The sequence below is a fragment of the Diabrotica undecimpunctata genome, chromosome 2 (genome assembly GCF_040954645.1).
Source record: "Diabrotica undecimpunctata isolate CICGRU chromosome 2, icDiaUnde3, whole genome shotgun sequence".
Classification (NCBI taxonomy): domain Eukaryota; kingdom Metazoa; phylum Arthropoda; class Insecta; order Coleoptera; family Chrysomelidae; genus Diabrotica; species Diabrotica undecimpunctata.
The window spans coordinates 4,304,136-4,317,239 of NC_092804.1; the positions used below are offsets into that span (position 1 = coordinate 4,304,136).

General features: G+C 33.7%; 1 long non-coding RNA gene across 1 annotated transcript; it reads right to left on the bottom strand.

Moving 5' to 3' along the window:
* Window positions 1–10,400: 10,400 nt before the first annotated feature.
* LOC140433145 (uncharacterized) lies at window positions 10,401–11,968 on the bottom strand. Its single transcript, XR_011949876.1, has 2 exons — window positions 11,577–11,968; window positions 10,401–11,312 (listed from the first exon to the last, which is right to left on the bottom strand). It is a non-coding gene; the product is annotated as an uncharacterized lncRNA (long non-coding RNA).
* Window positions 11,969–13,104: the final 1,136 nt, after the last annotated feature.

Below are 13,104 nucleotides of genomic sequence, written 5' to 3' on the forward strand. Positions count from 1 at the left end.
GAGGTCTACGAGTATTAAGGGTTTTTCTAAAAGACTAGAAATATAAGAAAGGGTTCACTGCGTAAATAAAAAGCGCAACAATAGTATATTAATTTATTAGGAGTAAAAATGATTCTTTTTGTGGCGAGGTTGTACGTTTGACATCGCTAGGCACTAAGCCGAGGCACAAAAAGTCATTTCTACTCCGAATAGAACAGACTACTATTTTTTTCAAACGTCGTAAATAATTTATATGGTACTATGGTTACTTCTATTGATTGTCACTTTAAAAAATAAGAAAAATCACCGATTTTTGCGATACTCGTTAAGTTTTGTGAACATTTGTGCTTATTGTCGTGCAAAAGTACTACATCGCGTTTTCCTTCAGATATTTTGTGTATTACAAAAACTGTAACCGAAAGATTGTTGCCTACCAAGTCCACCTCGGTTAACGAAGCTTTTGAGCTTTTGACTTTTAACACTTTTTTGCCTAGGCGTAAAAGTGCTTTACTTTTATGTCTAAGCGTAAAAGTAACATTTTTATATTATCAATCAGGTCACAAAAAAAAAATAAAATTAATTTTTTAATTTCAATTCACTTTTTTTATAAAATCTAACGCAATTATAATTTGTTCAGAAAGATTTCCGTGGTTAGTACAATTAAACCTAAAGCTAAGATTAATACTATTACAAAAATTAATATCACACTCACCAGGCTTCCGGGTTAAACCGCGTCGATTATTACTGCGTCGAGCTTTCGACATCCCCTCTGATGTCTTCTTCAGGTCTTCCGGCGTCTCAGCCTCTCGAGCCCCATACACTGATCACTAATCACTAATCAGTAGTGCAGTGACAAACGTAGACATTTTTTCGAGCACGTTATATCAGTGCAATTAGGTGTCAAGTTTTCCAAACGAAGTAAGAACCCATATAATTTTTAGGTATTAATAAATTCTTTTGTGTTTCTATCCAAAACTCTCCGTCCAAAGCTATTATAAAGTTATTTTTCTCAAAATGCAGCTGAGTTATAAGTGAAAAATAGCCTAGATGCCGTAATTTTGCAATGGTTTTGCACTAATTTTGCAATATTTTCGGTACTAGTTATTGAATCAAGGTTTACCAAACATCATTTTGTAGGTCTTTTCAAGGAACAAATTGGGTTATTTTGTAAAAATGATTTATATTTGTTAGTTAACGAATTATCATCATTTAAACAATTATATTGTTTATAAAAAATACCCAGTTACTTCCGACCCAAAAACAAGTTTGAAATTCGAATGCAGAAGGCCAAAATACATAAGAATACACTCTGAAACTCCGTGGACTTTGATCGGCCACCAAACAGCCTTGGTCCCAGATTATTTTAACCCTTTACCGCATACGAAATCTTTTATGGTTTTAAAATTTCAAAGTGTTGTAATATGCATAATATCCCACCATCCATCGAAAATTCTGACTACATCATAGCTAGTACTCATTATACTACGCATCTGTATTTTTGGTTGCCTAGCAGTAAAGAGAAAGATCGTTAGAACGTCATTCGTTTGTACACGTGTAGTGAATGAACGGTCCCTACCTTATGTATGACTCCAATTTGAAGCAATATTTTTTATTGAAATGGTGAATTTATTTGTTGGAAAAAATTTTTTGGAGAAAGTAAGAATTATTTTTTATTGTATAAATATTTTGCTACATAGAATTTCACATTATTATCTAGCTTTATGATGTCATTTATTATCAAACCATATATGGTTTCATATGCATTCCGTCTAAATTGGTATAAATCCGTAAAATTCATAAATGGTTTCGAATGCATTCAATCTTAATTTAGTTATACCATTTTTAGAAAAATTATCATTTTGTTTTTGTTTTCAGAATGGATCTTGGGAAGATTTATCGCTCATCTTAACTGTATTCCTGGTGATGGAGAACTAAGTGAAGACGAATTAGGTTCAGATTCTGATAATGAGTATATTCCTCGATGTCGTCAGTCCCAATCTGATGATAGCAATGAACAAAGGAATATGGATGAAAATATACGCTAAATGGAATAGAGAAGTTAAAAAAGACGTGGATAAGGCGAAAAATATAAACTGGGAGGCTAAGTGTGATGAACTGGACAGATTTATGGGTGGAACAAAAGTGGCGCAAGCTTGGAAAACATTAAAACAGTTTAGGAAAAATGAGAAAAATGAAGACAACATTTCTCTCATAAAGTTAAATGAATGGGAAGAATATTATACGAAACTGCTGAAAGAGGATAGAGTAGAGTACAGATGGGAAAAGATAAGGGAATTAATAGACAACAGAGACGAAAGACAGGAAATCCCTATAATAACATTATCTGAATTGACGGAAACCTTAAAAGAGGTTAAAAACGGAAAAGCCGCAGGGCCTGGAGACATTCCCATAGAGCTGGTTAAATATGGGCCGACTGCACTTTTAGAATTAATAGTAGACCTTTTCAATAAATGTATGTGTGGAGACCAGGAAATTCCTAGAGATTGGAATAAATCTTATATAAGCTCCATATATAAGAGAGGGAATAAAAGAGACTGTTCCAATTATAGAGGTATTAGTGTGACGAGCTCTGTGGGCCGGTTGTACGGCAGAATATTAAAGAAGAGGGTTGAAAGACAGATACAAGATATTGAAGAACAAAGCGGCTTTCGTACCGGGAGATCCTGCCTTGATAATATATTTATCCTACGACAAATAATTGAAAAGCGTGTCGAAAGAAGTAGAGAGACCCATTTGGTATTTATAGACCTTGAGAAAGCATATGATAGTGTCCCGTTAAAGAAAATGTTTGAGGTCCTCAAAAGGTCCGGATTGGATTCGACGTATATCCGAGCGATATATAAATTGTACGAAAATGCAGTTAGTTGTGTAAAAATTGGAACCAGAACCTCAAATGAATTTAAAGTCACTAAAGGCCTAAAGCAAGGATGGTGTTTGTCACCGACACTCTTTAAAATATACGTCCAAGAAGCATTGAGGAATTGGAGAAATAAATGTAGATTTATGGGCATCGAAGTGGGACAAGAAACTCTGTATACATTGTTGTTTGCAGATGATCAGGTGGTGGTTGCAACCGATGAGGAAGATATAAATTATATGAATCGAAAATTGTTTGAGGAATATGCCAAATGGGGGCTTACTGTAAACATAAGCAAAACAGAATATTTAAAAATTGGAGGAAATACCACAGATCTGAGGCTTGAAAACGCAGTCATAAAAGGCTGCAACCAGTATAAATATCTAGGAAGCATCATATCAGCAGATGGCAGAGTTAAGATAGATGTACAAAACCGAATAACCCAAGGGAAAAAATGCATCCGAATACTGAATTCATTACTGTGGTCTAATAAAATAAAGATGCATACCAAACTTCGCGTATACAGAGCAATTGTAGAACCAATTACCACATATGGTGCCGAATGTTGGACGATGACAAAGAATGAACGAGATAAAGTAGACGTTGTGGAAATGGATTATCTTAGAAGGTCATGTCGAGTATCGAGAATGGAAAGAATCAGGAATGAGGAAATACGAAACCGTGCAGGAATTAGAGATACTCTTTCAGATAGAATACAAGGAAGGCAATTACAATGGTATGGTCACGTGATGAGAATGGAGGAGGAGCGGTGGCCAAAGAAAGCCTTAATGTATGTTCCGCCAGAAAGAAGGAAAAGGGGAAGACCACCAAATTCCTGGAGAAGAGAAATTACAAAAACAATGCAATCTAGAGGCTTAGAAGAGGGAGATTGGAGAGATAGGAAAAGATGGAGGCTGAAATGCGGGAAGCGGCAATCGCCGTAGGACCCCCGTTATATGATGTGATGATGAATATACCTATTTGCTCTGGTATAAATAGAATTGTCAACAAAAAAAAAGAAACCTAAATATGGGAATCAGGCGATTTGAAGCATTTTAATAAAAGTGATTGTGCATTTAAAGGCCTTGTAGAGCTACTTGAATGTATCCTTGAGTTAGAAACTCCTGCAGGTTTCTTCTTGTTTTTGTTTCCAAAAGAATTAATATCCATGATTGTTGAACAATCAAACATAAAGCTCTGCAGGTTAACATAAACAAACCTGCTAATATTACCGAAAACGAAATAAAGCAATTCATAGGAACTGTAATATTTATGTCATTGGTGAAATTACCATCATTGAGACTTTACTGAAATGCAACTGTAGGTCAACCACAAGTATTTCAATCCATGACCTGCAATAGATGGGATATTACAAAGGAACACCTTCATATAGTAATAATAGTAACTCCGTTCCTGTTGGTAATCCAGTCCATGATAAAATGATAAACTGTTCAAAATTCGACCTCTATTAGACAAGATTAAACAACTCTTTTTACTGGTTCCCAAGGAGGAACATCTAGATGTTGACATACAAATTATCCCTACGAAATGCCGGCACCACTTCAAACAATATAATCCGGCAAAATCTCACAAGTGGGGATACAAAAATCAAGTATTTGATGGTGTATCAAGTTTTAGTTATGACTTTGATATTTTTGCTGGTGAACAAAGCAATACTTTTCCAAATGGAGCGTCTAATTTAGGAGTCAGTGGAAATATTGTCACTAGACTGACAGAGACAGTGCCGAAGAACGTTAGTCATAAAATATTTTTCGATAACTAGTTTCTCTCTCTCCAATGGCGCTACAACCCAAATCGGGCCTTGGCCTCCTGCAAACTATGCCTCCAACCTTGTCGGTCTCGCGCCGATCTTCTCCAAGTTCTCACGTCTAGCAAATTTTGCGCGTCCGCTGCCACTTCATCCTCCCATCTTTTCCGTGGCCTTCCTTTTGGTCTTGCTCCCTGCATTTTACTATCAAGGGCTCTTTTCGGCAATCTTTCTGTCTCCATTCTTACTACATGACCAGCCCAGCGAAGTCTCTGAAGTTTAACGAATTCGATAACTAGTTTAATAGTCCAAAATTACAGATTTATCTTACAAAAACTGGATTGTTGCCTTTAGGTAAGGTTCGATTAAAGCATGTTCTAAATTCAGGAATCTCATCCGAAAAAGAAATAAAGAAAAAAGTACGTGCTTTCATTGTAGAAAAAGTTGCTCTTGTTGAAGACGTAAACATAAGTCTAATAACTTGGTTCGATAATAAGCCAGTAAATATGTTATTAACTTATGTTGGTAGTGAATCTAGAACCATAAAAGGTAGGTACTTCCGAAAAGAGAAAACGTACAAAGAGATTCCATGCCCTCAAGCTGTTGAAGTTTATAATCAGCTGATGGGAGCAGTGGACTTATTAGACTTAATGCTGGGGCTTTACAGAATCCATCTAAGATCAAGAAAATGGTATAAACTTTTTTTTTCATCTGTTGGATCTATGTGTTGTGAACGCATGGATACTTTGGCGTAGAAAAATGAACAAAATTGCTATATAAAATTATTTGACTTCAAACAAGCCGTTTCTGAACATTTATGTAAATCTGGGAAGTCACTACCAAGAAAGAGAGGTCGTCCAGTAGGACAAAATGATACTCCAACGTCTAGTCATCAAGGAACTTCAACGTATAGTCATCAAGGAACTCCACCTGTGTTAACCTATGGAACAAACCCAACACCAACAAAAAGAACAAGAACTCCTGCAAGACGTCCAGAGATACCGTTAAATTCTGTGCGTACGGACAACATTGGATACATGCCAGAATGGCAAAAATATCGCCAACAGTGTCAAATAAAGCGCAACAGTGTCAAATAACAATGCTTTTTAAATGCATTCATTTTTTTCGAATCCTGAGAAAACCAACAAATATTTTTAAAAAATTTAAACGCTGAATACAAGATTACATTATTACCGAGGGCCGAAAGTCCCTTAGAATAAACAAAAAGTTTTTTTGAATCAGATATTTGAAATTAAAAATCATAGTAAATTTTCTCTTCTTTTTCACCCCTGTAACTTATTAAAATAAATATTATAGAAGTTTTCAGGGACTTTCGGCCCTCAGCAATAATGAATTTTTTCATTCTACGTTTAAATTTTTCAAAAATACTTATTAGTTTTCTCAGGATTCGAAAAAAATGGATGCATTTAAAAAGCATTGGCCCGAAATTTTGCGCCTAAATGGGTGCGAAACCACATCGATACGACGTTGCGCTTCATCGATCGATAAAAAGTAAAAAGATTAAAAAGGTAAAAGAAATAATAAGTTAGACTTACTCACAATCAATTTAATTTAACTAATCGGACGACCGGTTTCGCTTTCTATAATATGCAAAGCATCTTCAGGTCACGATACAAAGTTAAAATGCTGAAAATAATAATCCCATATTAGGGTGTTGTCTAATAAAGATAAAAACAAAGATAAAAACATAGGTAGGTGATATAAATTATATAAATTACAGTAATTATGCCAATATTACATGTCTGTGGTTTTATAAATGAATAAAAAGTTTAAGCAGACAAGGTACGACCCACAAATTGGTAACATAGTCTATTAAACTGTAATGAATTAATAAATAAACCAATAAATAAACATTACTTACATGCCGGTACTCTATTAGTTGATGGTTGAAAGAACATGGTTCAAACTATCTTGGATTGTAGATTGGAGAGCTCAGGTCAACTATTGTAATTATTTAACAATAAACGGGGAAGTTCTTGAGGAGACAGATTGTATGATCTTCAATGGATGTACAGATTGTGTGGGTGTGCAATAGTATAATCTTGTAGTTATCAAAATTTCTTTGATAAAGTTGTTGCAATATCTGGCATATTATTGTAAAGTCCAAAAATTTTTATGTTAAAATTAAATTAAGACACAATTACACACACAGAAACACACAGAAGACACTTAAAAAAACGGGGGACGAAACAGACATTTAATTTAAAAGGAGTGGATTTCCAAAAGAACTACATTTCTTAATAGGAGACAATGAGTTTTTTATGTGCTGTATATCAGATTTTAGAGGTAAACTTGACAAATGTAGGTTAAAGTGTGACAGTTCTTCTTCTATTTTAAATGCTGTAAATTAAGTTATCCAGTTTATGAAATAAGCTGATATTAATAAAAATCTAAAATTATTTAATTTTAGATATTAAAGTTATTTGATGTGTTAATATTGGCATACTTTAACAAACTTTAAATAATTGATTTCAATGTAACAATATAAATAATTGTAATACTTATTCTATGATAACAAACTCAGCTTAGTCAAAGTTACAGAACAAACTTAAGTGATTATTTGTTAATTAAATTAAATATGTACATTTGTAATGAACATGTATAATGTATAACAAAATTACAAACTTTCTTTGAAATAATTGTTGGTGTGAGTCATCTGTCATGGTGTGTATAAGTATTTTTAAATATTTATTCCAATTCTGATATATTAATATGGAACTTAAATAATAAGTAAATAAACCATTGTTGATAAAATTATTGATAAATTAAAGAAAATTAAAGAAATTGACTGAATAATTAAGTATTCAAAAATTAGTTGGTAATTTTAATATCTGACAGTTGGGACCGGAAATTGGTTATACCAACAGGTAAAAGGTTCTCTATTTAAACCGGTGTAAAGTAAAATTATTCTTATTTCAATTTTCTAATACCATGAAGAAGTATCATCACACCGACCCGAACAATGGTGAGTTTGTACAATAATTTCTGTGACACTTTAACAATTTTAAATTTAAAACAGTTTATAGTTAAAATATAATATTTCTATTTGAAAATGTAGATTAGCTACTTATTAGGATTAACAAAATTATATTTAATTAATACTGCTAGTCTGAACGACTTTACCATGTTGTGTTGGGAACAATCAAACCACGTGTTAATTTGAAATTAAATATTTTGTAAAATGAGTGTATGTCGCAACCGGATGGGGTGTAATAATAATTTTGGGTTAAATAAGTTGAGGCACCATACCAGTTCAATACTGATGTTTTATATAGTTTTAGGAAAATGTAGTTTATAGTAACATGTTAATGAATCCAGTGAACAAAAACTTAATCCATGGGGATTAAGTTTACTGGGGCATAATTACTGTAATTTATATAATTTATATCACCTACCTATGTTTTTATCTTTGTTTTTATCTTTATTAGACAACACCCTAATATGGGATTATTATTTTCAGCATTTTAACTTTGTATCGTGACCTGAAGATGCTTTGCATATTATAGAAAGCGAAACCGGTCGTCCGATTAGTTAAATTAAATTGATTGTGAGTAAGTCTAACTTATTATTTCTTTTACCTTTTGAAATGGACTCACACAAGCAACACATTCATGATTTTAGTAAAAAGATTCTTAATTTCACTCTTCTACTCTTTTACCTGTTGCGAACACTCAGTACATTTATTTTGAAAGTTATTTATTGTGTGCAATTAGCGCCATGCACTTTTATGCAATTCGCGTTACATAATGGAATAATAACGAGTGGTTGTGGTTTTCTGCTAATTTCGTTTGCAAAGGTGTTCTATAATTAAAATTGTAATGACTTGAGTGCAATTAAACCGTTACAGATGTATTAAAATACCATACAAATATGAGGATTTAATCGGTTTGACCTTGCAAGGATGAATTTTAATTGTTATTTTAAATGTTATTGTGTACGTTATAATATAGTACAGGGAGAATAGCACAGATTTTTATACTGGTTTGAAAATATACAGAGGACGCTGGATAAACAAAATCACAGAATGGAGCCCGATTGGAAGAAGAAAGAGAGGAAGACCCCGAAGGTCATTCAGAGATGAAATCGACGAGGCTATGGAGAAAAGAACCCTGCGAGATGGAGACTGGAATGACAGGGAAAATTGGAGAAAACGGTTGAGTGAAGGAAGACAGTGAAAACTGTGGAAATCCTTAGTAGTAGTAGAAAATATACAGAGTAACATGTCCTACAATACGTTCATAAATAAACACCTACGTAAATTTTGACTTTAAAATTGCCATAATGCTAAAATGTTAGGCAGGTTGACTGCCCATATATACCTAACCAAAAAAAATGCCCAAAACGCAAAATACATAATAATTATTACAAAAATGCCTTTATAAGATGATTACTCCATATTTGAATAAAAAAATTTTAGAATAGTGAAATGTTTTCAAAACAACCATCAGATGACTGGTAATGACAGACCCCGATTAAAAAGTGGAAGAACTAATTAGCGCAGCATGTCAAACTCCCAATTAAAAGTTTTACTCCTACATAAGTCAAGAAAGAAATGATAAAACTCACGAAAAGCGCCAGGTTATGATTTAATCTCGGCACAAGTACTAAAACAACGAATATAAACGAAAACAAAACATTTATACTGACATCATCACTATTGCTGCACAATTATAAACATTAATAAAATTGAGTGATTTTTTGGATGTGCCACTATTGACACCGGTGAACGAATTGCTTTACATTTTTTATACGTACTATACGTTTCTATAGTATGCACTCCTCCCTCCTCCTAAGTGCCTTCTCTGTTGAGGTTGGCGATCAATATGGCAAATTTATCTCTATTCTGGGCACTCAGTTTCTAAATTTTCTTTATTAATTTCATAATTTATAGTTGGTACCTTTTTGATTTACCATTTTGTAAATCTGTTCCAGCAGATCTTGTTTTTGTTGCGGGAGAATTATGTGTCCTGGCTTGACGGTCCTTGAGGATTTATCTGATAAAGTTGTAAGTCATCATCATCAATGGTGCTACAGACCTATAAAAGAGCCTCGACCTTCCCAAGTCTATAACGCCAGTCAGTTCTATCCATTGCCAACTGTTGCCAGTTTGCTGCGCCTATTTGTCTATCATCCTCATCTACACCATCCCTCCATCTGAGTTGTGGCCTACCCCTACTTCTACTTCCCACAGGTTGTGACATAAGGATTCTTCTAGGCGGGTTGTTCTGCTGTGATCTTGCCAGATGTCCAGCCCATCTTAGTCTTCCTATTTTTATAAAGGATACTACGTCTTTACCACCAAATATATGTTTATATATGTGATATATCTCGTAGTTGTACTGTTACCGATAAAAAAAAAGGATACTGTTTATTGTTGCACATTAAAAGGAAAAGCCTGAGATGGTGAAGCCAATATTAGAAATTAAGTAAGATTTATGGTTAAATAAAATTTAAAATTAATCAATTATTATTTTAATAAGATTAAATAACAGGGAATGTAACCAATACAAAGAAAATATAAAATTTACTTGAAGTACTACAATAGAATAGGCTTAGCTCAAAAGAATGAGAGTAGTGCTCAGAGAGGAGGTTGGCACGTTTGCTTGCCTGTAGTAACCTAAGATAGTTAGATCAATCCTAAGATGATCTTGAGATGGGCGCCAGGGTGAATTTTGAATATCACTCCAATTTGGGATATATGTAATTATATACTAACTGAAAAATAAATGATAGGAAACAAATAAAAATCAGAAATGCTTTATACACTATATTCAAATCTTATGTACTATCCCAACCCTATACTTATATACCCTAACCAATTATTAAAATATATCCCCAAAATATATTTACAAAAAAAAACAGTTACCTAAAAAAAATGACCCAAAATATAATAATTATATACAACAATTGATTTACACTGTCCTCTGGCAATGAGGTAAAATGGTCTGGGATTATTGGTTGGATAACTCACTTGGAGTAAATAATAATTAAAATATTATAAAACAATTAAGTACTTATATAAGTTACAAAAGGGCAGTTTAAAATATGAGAATAGTCAGTTAAGACAGTAGAACAATACAAACATCAATTTAACAAAATAAAGGTACGTACTAGTAATCATAAAATGGGATAATGTATCCTGACCACTTATCATAAGGGTTATGTAAAATATTAATAACGAAATAAATACAAAGTAAATAGAGAATGACAAATTTAAACAAGTAAAAAGATTCAACAAGTTGAGGGTACTACCCAGGGATTGTGCACAAACCTGTTTGTAACCCACTTAGACTGAAGGCCTAAGTATCCAAGTATATATTATAAAAAAATTGAAATTTAAATGATAAAGTTAATAAAATATAATGGTGCTTAGTAACTCTTTTGTTGGAAAGGGAGTTACTTAATCTGCTGTCCAGTGTCCAGGTAGTGGATGGCTCTAAGATGGATCAGCCTATGCTCCGTGTATCAGCCTTTAAGGACTGGCAGATCAACCAAGTGTTGTAGTTCTTTCTCCCAAATCAAATAATCTCCTTTTCATAAATAAAAATGTACTTCTTCCCAAAATCAAAAAAAATCTTCTGTCCCAAATAAAATGTGATTCTTCCCAAATTAAAACTTCTTTCCAAATAAAATGAAATTCCAAACTTGGAAGTTGGAGCCGGCAGGCTATAAGAAAAGAAAACTTTTTTATTCTGTGTTCTTGTATTTAATATCTATAGTTTTTGTTCTAGTAACAAAAACTAGAATATATTTGCCATTAGGTGACCTTGGCTCAAAAATATAGTGTTACTGCACTGGAATATATTATAATTTGTATCTATATATATATAAAAAAAAAATAGGAATGATATTTGGATATTTGTAGTAAGCTGAGAAGATTTAGATGATTGGGAACTGGCAAATTTAAATGGAAGATGTGTGATAACTTACCAGAACTTATTTGGGAGTTTTATTTTCCATAAATCAACGTAACTTCTTAATGCACAAAACTAAATACGTCTTAAACAACAATAAAAATATTCTTCACCTTTCCCCCAAAAAAACAATAAAATAACTTAAATTCTTTTTTTACTCCCTTCAAGTACTGCCTGCCGCAAACTCAACAACTCATCTCCTTCAAGTTCTGTTACAAAATGGCCATTACATTATTCTTTTTCCCTTTTGACGAGGGAATCGATTATCTTATCATCGATATCGATAATCATAATAATGAAATATGAGATCGTATTGTGGGTTGCATACTCCAACGGCGGCAGATTAGTAGTTAATGTAGGGATTCGGTTTGCTAACGTTCAAAATTTTAGATTATTAACGATCGTATCGTTACAGTACCTCCTTCTCCAAACACCATTTTCACAGATGCCACCGAATATTCTTCTCAGGATCCTTCGTTCAAATATAAGCAGGAGATTTTCATCTGCCTTGGAAATGGTCCATGTCTCCGACCCATATGTCAACACTGGTTGTATAAGGGTTTTGTATATGGTTACTTTTGTTTTTTGTCTGCTTTTCATATGTCTACTCAGTCCAAAATAGCATTTGTTTGTTAGGATTATTCTTCGCTTGATTTCTTCCGTCATGACGTTCTCCTTCGTGATCAGGGAGCCTAAGTATGTGGATTTGTCCACCACTTCAAAGGTAGAGTTATCAACCGTGAATTGGTGGCCGAAGTTTCTGGCTCTATTGTTGGGCGTTGATGCCATTATCTTAGTTTTCTCCTCATTTACTTGCAGGCCTATATTTTTTGAGGCGTTTGACAAGGTGGTGGTATACATTTCTTCTAGCTTGCGTGTTGTGCGGCAACTAGGTCAACATCATCTGCATATGCCAAAATTTGGGATGATTTATTAAAAATGTTTCCTCTGTTGTCTATTTGGGCATCCCTGATCGCCTTTTCCAGAGCCATGTCGAAAAGGAGACACCCAGCGCATCTCCCTGTCGCAGCCCAACATGCGTTTACAATACCTGTGATTGTTCGCCCTGTATTTCGACTTTGCAAAGAACTTTACGCATTGTAGCCTTAACCAATCAGTTTATCGGGGATGTGGAATTCATCCATGGCTTCATACAATTTGTTTATTGGGACACTATCATAGGCCGATTTAAAATCTACGAAAAGATGGTATGTGTCGATATTGAATTCATTGGTTTTTTCCAGTATTTGCTTAGCACAAAATCTGGTCTGTTGTTGATCGATCAGGCCCAAAACCACTTTGATATTCGCCAAGAAGCTCCTCTGAATATGCACTCAGACGACCATATAAAATACTCGAAAATATTTTGTATGCTGTATTAAGGAGGGTTATTCCCCTATAGTTTCTACATTCCAATTGATCGCCCTTTTTGTGTAGCGGACAAACGATCCCAATACACCACTCTTCTGGGATTTGTTCCTCATTCCAGGCTCTCAGTATGATTTTATATTTATTTTTTAGGTGTTTTATTGCATCCCGTACCT